We start from the raw sequence: 6,764 nt of genomic DNA on the forward strand, positions 1-6,764 counted from the left end.
ACCCGTGGAAAGGATCGGGTTTACTCTTGAACCCGAAAAAGGAGCAAGAATCGGTTCGGCTCAAATCCGTGGAAAGAGTCCAAAGAAGATTTTCAATCAAAATCCCAAGAGGTGCTTGGGAAAGTGGATGTAGGTTGAGTTTAACCGAACCACTATAAAATTACGATGTCTTCTTCTCTAACTCTTTTCCAATTATTTTTTAATTTAATTTTAGTTACATATTCTTATTGGTTGAGTTTGATTGCATACTTCCGTTCATATATTTTTATCAATCTTGTTATTTAACAAAGTTTACAAAGTTCTTTATTTAAATTTAAAAAGTATTTAATTAGTTGATTTTACTTTTTATTTGTCAAAAAGTTTATTTAAACCCTATTCACCCCCTCTATGGTTGCCATACCGATCCAACACCCTCGTCTTCAGATGTTCCTCTACCTTTTGATGGGTTGATTCTTCTCATGTTATGACATCTTGGGTTCTGAAGGTTCTTGCTGAGGAATCTCGCACGCTTAGTGTGTCCATTCAAACTGTAACGACCCAACTTTTCTGGGTAAGTCGAGGTCGTTAATTTTTAACAAATAAACTTTGATTGATACAAATTGAAACATAAGTCAATTTAAAAACAAAACATGTCAGGCCTGATTTTCAAATATTCAATAAAACTTAACAATAACACTATTTACAAATAAAAGTTTGTAAACTAAGTTTTAGTACATCTTAAACCTTAAAAGAAATCATAAGCGGAAGCAAAATAACACATTCCCTATGGCAATCACGCTTCCTTCCTGCCCCTCGCCGGTTTGCCACCTTTATTTCCTTTGCCTGAAAATTAAACATAAGAAGGGTGAGTATAACAATACTCAGTAAGAGACCCTCTACTGGTCTCGTCAGGGGAAAATAAATTGTTAAAGTTCTATTGGGACACCCTGTACAGTCGCAGTCTTGTGATCCCGTAGGATACACATCTCAGTCTAACGCCCCGAGGGACGTACATATCAGTCTAACGCCCCGAGGGACGTACATATCAGTCTAACGCCCCGAGGGACGTACATATCAGTCTAGTGTTCTGCAGAAACACATATCAGTCAAATGCTCCCGAAGGTGCAAAATAAATTGGTGATCCCGTGGGACACCTACAAGGTAAACATCCCAATACAACCTAACAATTTATCCCCTCATTCCATTCAACCCATCTTTCAGTTACTTCAAATCACAAAGTCCTTTCTTTCAACATCCTAACAGTCAACTTATTTTACTACAATCATATATGTCTGTCAATAATATGCTAATACATCAGTCAATCCACTATACAGTCAAGTCAATACACCCCTCAGTTCACCAGCACAAACCACAGTTCAGTATAATCCACATCCAACCGAAACAAATTCACTAGTTCACATCCAATCTTTATACAGCACAATCTATTAATATCATCATGTACACATAAGCATAATTTCAGTCATTCACATGTATACTTTCGGCAATCCACATCAATTCACACATCAATGTATATATATATGTTTCCAGTCAAATACAACATACACTAAACATTTAGTCTGCAATCAAACATGTACATCTTAATCATCATCCATACAGTCCAACACAACTCAAAAACTTTAGGTGAGTCCAGTAGAAAATCCCTTACCTCAAAGTTGGGGAAGCTCCTTAATCAACTAACGTCCTCGAAACAATCCTAAGCACAACAACACAAAATTCAATTACTTCCACGATACATATCTCACTTACTTTCCTCAACGTAAGTTCCAACTCACCGATATATTGGCGAACTGAACCCTCAACAATTCACAAATTGGTTGTGAATTTAAGGGAGCCCAACGTTACTCCCAACACCTTCAAGAACCAATTAACAAATTAGCTAAACATTCCAACCATAACACTTGAACCACTTTGAAACCAATTACCATTCATACTTAAGTTGTTACCAACAAAGCAACCTCGATAAAATTGTAAAACAGAGACAGCAGCACACCTCAACGCACGACTGTCGGACTCGCAGCAAAAATCCTAAGTGTGGGTCGGTCAGCGGTCGGCCAAAGGAGACGTGGCGGCTGCCTCAAAATCGATCAACGATCTGACGCGGTCGGAGAGTCGCGCGCAGTGCAGAAAACAGAGGAGAACGGAATGGGCGGCGGCTCGAAACAGAGGTTGCGCGGCAGGGCTTCACGAAGACAGAACCGGCGGAGACGGTTGCAGAACCGTGGCTTCGACGGAGACAGAGACGATTAGGACGGGGCACGGCGACGCAGATCTGGGTAACGACGCGGAGACAGAGGTCGCGCGGCGGTGCTGGGCAGAGGTCACGCGGCGGCTGACCCAGATCTGCGTCGCCGTGCCCCGTCCTAATCGTCTCTGTCTCCGAAAAGTTGGGTCGTTACACAAACTGTACATAGTGTTATGCAGAAATTGACTTAACTTCACTGTGTGGTGGATTTGTTGCTTCATGACTTGCAGAGTTTGTTGGCCTCATCTGCTGATGATTCTTTTGTGCCTCCCTCGTAGGTTTATTTGCCAGCAAGTAAGAGGGAGAGCTGTGATCTTTGTTTCTTTGTAGATGTTTGTTGTGGATAGATTATTATAGTTTTTTCTTTTGGGTTGTCTGTTTTTCTTCTTAGCTAAATTGGCTTGTTCTTTCATTGGCTTCATGTTGAACTATGATTGCATTTTATGGCTTTATGGATTGTTGTTTGCTTTTGGTGTGTGTTTCTATATTCCACTGTTGTTGTTTGCTGGATTCTGTTGTGCTTGTTCTTCTAGTTATTAACACAAGTTCTAATAAACGATACAACAATAACTAAGTGTGTGTGTCTTCTCATACATAAATGCTTCCAAATTAGCTTCAAAATAGCAAATAACTACATTAAATCACATTTATTCCGAGAGCACTCAATTTAACTTATTAAGGAGAGGGTATAAAGGAAAACAATGCCAAAAAAAAAAACTCATTTATTTCATAGTAAGTTCACACAATATAGCACAAATTCATGCACTTCATGACATGAATCAAGTTTCAAAAAGATTATATAATTTTGGGGATGTTTTAGCTCCCAACTTTGAGTAGGTGGAATGGACTAATAACCCAATAAATGTTTAGGGTTTAATTATAAAACCTATTTTAATCTATTATTAACTATAGTAATCCCATTTTAAAATTTCTTTTTATTCAAGTATTTATTATTTTCTTTCCATCTTTACTATTCCTCACTTATTCTTTTTTTTCCCTCTTTCCTACAAACAAAAGTAGTCAATTGTTATGTGATTTTTCAACAATTTAAAACTACAACATTGTACGGTATCAAATTTTAAACAGTCAATATCACAACTACTTTTATTCGTTAATATGAGCCTATTATTTTAATAATTTTATTTTTGAATTAAACTAATCATACAATGTTGTAACGAGCTATTCTAAACAGTCAATCAATTAATACAAAAATGATCGACTAAAACAAAATGCAATGACATTTTCCTAAATAAACTGAAAACCAATGCGCCCAATGTTGAAACATTGAGCACAACATTACACACATGAGAGCATAAAATTGACCAGCACTGCGACGGCAAGTCAAACATAGTGGCATCATGGCACTAGAAACTTCAAAAACGCATCAAACCATCATTTTTGCACCCAATCAACCTATAAATGGCTTATTTAAGTCCTATTTCAATTATAATTATCGATATTAGCATCTCATCTTTTTTATTTAAACATTCTTAGAGCAAAATTTCTCTTCTAAAATCTTCTCTATCTAATAAATAAAATTCTCTCCATTTTTCTTCAACAAACTTTCTATTGTAAATTTGTTTGGAGCCTACTTTCAAGAACATGGACAACTACCTTCTTGGAAATGGATGTTCTAATTAATTTTTCTTGAGAATGTTCTTTTTATTTATTTTTTCTTATTTGATCTTTGGTTGATTTTCCTTTTTTAACTTTTGGTAAATAAATCTTTTTTAAAAAATTTACCTTTATGCTAATCACAATCCTTAAAAATTACCAAAAACATTTAATTACTTCCTTTTAATTCTTGCTTGTTACCATCTAAACATTCCATTACACAGTTCCTTAATTCTTTAATTTTGTGTATCTTGAAGTTCTTGGCTTTGACCTCATTCTTCCTCTACATTACATTTCTTTTGCATTAATTCTTTTAATAGTGAGATTGGGTATAATTTTTTGAGGGATTCGAAATTGTGGTTTCTCAAACCCAGGTAATTGACATGATTCTTGTTTAAATAATTATTTGTGCCCTACTATATTTTCTTGCCTCTTTTCTTTAAAAACGATCCCCATTTTGAATTTCCATCACCAAGATTAATATCCAAAAAAATGAAATACAGTCTAAAAGTTCTAAAAAACAAATGAAAATACAAGAAGAGGTTGGAGCACAGGATTATTGCATTTGACCTAAACAGAAAAAATCCTATTTATCCATATCTACATGGGCAATGGTTCTTCATCTTGACGGTGTGGTCTCCTTAGAGTTTAGGGGCAAATCTTAGTAATCTCACAGCCTTTTGAACTTATTGCATATTTAGAGCTTAAATTGGTTAGTTTTAACTTCATTTTTACTCCAACGCTTCATTTTACTTCTTAAGTGCTCTATCATACAAAGTCATCAATCAAACACAATAAAAGAACAATAACGATCGCATATTTCAAGTGGCCGAATCAAATAATTTAGAATGAGAAAGCACATATAACATTCACATTATAGCAACACCAAACTAGTAATTTGGGAAAAAGAGAACCTACGAAAGAAAGAAAGAAAAAAATGCTCTAATCCAAAAACCAGATATAAGAACTTTAGAATAAAGAAGAAGGGAGAAGCTTAAGTCACCTTGTGATGCATTTAAAAGATCAATAATAGGCTAAAGTAGTTAGAATTAAATCTCATTAACTCAATCATTAGTTGGTCTTGGATTTATTTGAGTCCAAATCAAAACCATGCATATGTTGTAAAGTACAAATTCATCCAAAAAAAAAAAAAGTAAAACATTATTATTCGTAAAAGTGGCTCTTGCAAAAATGATAGAATCGATGTTTGCTACCATTTTTAAATTGTAAAAGTAACAAATTTAAAAGTTGATAACTCTATGATTATCATATGATAGATATCACAAATTTTATCATATTCGCAATATAAAAAAAAAAAAATTCATGATGGAAAATTTTTAAAAGTTGTAGATATTACAAACTATTTACGACCTATAGCAAATTTTATCACTAATAGTCATTAATAAACTATATAGAATCCAAAATTTTGTTATAACTTGTAAATATTTTAATTTATTTTGCTATTTTTAAAAATGCTCCTTCCATTATCTATCTTTTTCTAAATATTTTTGTCATTTCATCTCATTTTTCATTCGAAAATTTAATAACTTTTAAAGACTCGATAAATGGTGCAACAATAATAACCACTGTTACCAATCAATCAAATATATAGCTTAGTAAAGACATACGTCTTCACTTAAAAGATTTTAAATTGAAATAATAGTTAGAAATCAAATAATAACATAATAATATATTGCTAAAATTCGTAGATTTTGATTTTTTTCCTTTTTTTTAGCACAATGTCTTTTCTTTTATTTCATATGTCCATACTCTCCCTTAATTTTTCACATGATTGCAAGGCCCTAAAGGGGAGTGATCATAAACCCTTGTGTTAAAATAGGGTTGGTTTAATCGTGGTCTAATTTAATTAGCCTTGATTTAAAACTAACTTTTAATAATATAATTTAGTTTTAGTAACTAAATTAGTTCATCATGTAAGTTATTAATCAAAGTATACTCAAATCCTTCATAGTTAAACATACAACAATGGTTAAGCAACCTAATTTTCAGTGCATTATCTCAAAAGCTTCTTCCTTTTTTCCTTTTGGCTATTGTACTTTAAATTCTTGAAATGTTTCTGGTTAGTGGACTATTTTAGCCTAGTAAAAAATAAAAAATAAAAACACAATGTGACAAAGAATAAGGGAGAGGAGGGAATGAAAAAAAACTAAGTACAATCAACTTTGTTTTAATTAAAATAGACTATACTTAATTGTAGGATATAAATAGTATAAATAGTTGTACAAATTATCTAATAACCACAAGGGTTTCCAAAAATACCTAACAAATTTCTACCATAAAGAAAAGTGAAAATTGTTCAATCCAATTATACATATAATATATGTGTGTATTTATACATATATAGTAAATCTAGCCCAACCAAAACTCAAACTTTTAAAAGTAAATAAATTAAATTAAATTATGATTTGTGTTCTCTTAATTCTCACTAACATATAATTTTAGGGGGAAATGGTGAAATTTAGGTGGACAATGACACACATCCAAATATAGATATAGAAGAAATATAATAATAATAACTAATAGAATAACATTTTAAAAAATTATCAAAAACTTTAACTCTCCCTAAAACTTTTGAAAAACTTCCATCAACAGTGAGTCTTAAACCTACACAAGATTCACCAAAGACCTCTATTTATAGGTAAGATGTTGGCAAGATATCCATTACATGAATACTAAAGATGTATTATCATGAGACACATGGACTATAAATGAGATGGTAGAATTTTGACACTTGATAATGAACACTAAATAGGACATATATATGATACTTATACTTGATTTATAATAAAGTAAAAGCATTTTCTTTCCATTTATACCTCTTAGTATATCTATGTATTTTAATCAAACTAGCCAAAGTGAGAAGAAAAAGAAACTAGGTAGGCTGGAG

At 32.7% G+C, this 6,764-nt stretch overlaps 1 long non-coding RNA gene across 2 annotated transcripts; it reads right to left on the reverse strand.

Moving 5' to 3' along the window:
- Positions 1 to 810: 810 nt before the first annotated feature.
- LOC116402799 lies at positions 811 to 2,232 on the reverse strand. Of its 2 annotated transcripts, XR_004215447.1 has the most exons (4): positions 1,991 to 2,232; positions 1,773 to 1,851; positions 1,646 to 1,693; positions 811 to 822 (listed from the first exon to the last, which is right to left on the reverse strand). It is a non-coding gene; the product is annotated as an uncharacterized LOC116402799 (long non-coding RNA). The 2 variants fall into 2 exon arrangements; XR_004215446.1 differs by lacking the exon at positions 811 to 822 and having other exon boundaries at positions 1,373 to 1,693.
- Positions 2,233 to 6,764: the final 4,532 nt, after the last annotated feature.

Source organism: Cucumis sativus, chromosome 3 (genome assembly GCF_000004075.3).
Source record: "Cucumis sativus cultivar 9930 chromosome 3, Cucumber_9930_V3, whole genome shotgun sequence".
In the NCBI taxonomy this organism is placed as follows: Eukaryota; Viridiplantae; Streptophyta; class Magnoliopsida; order Cucurbitales; family Cucurbitaceae; genus Cucumis; species Cucumis sativus.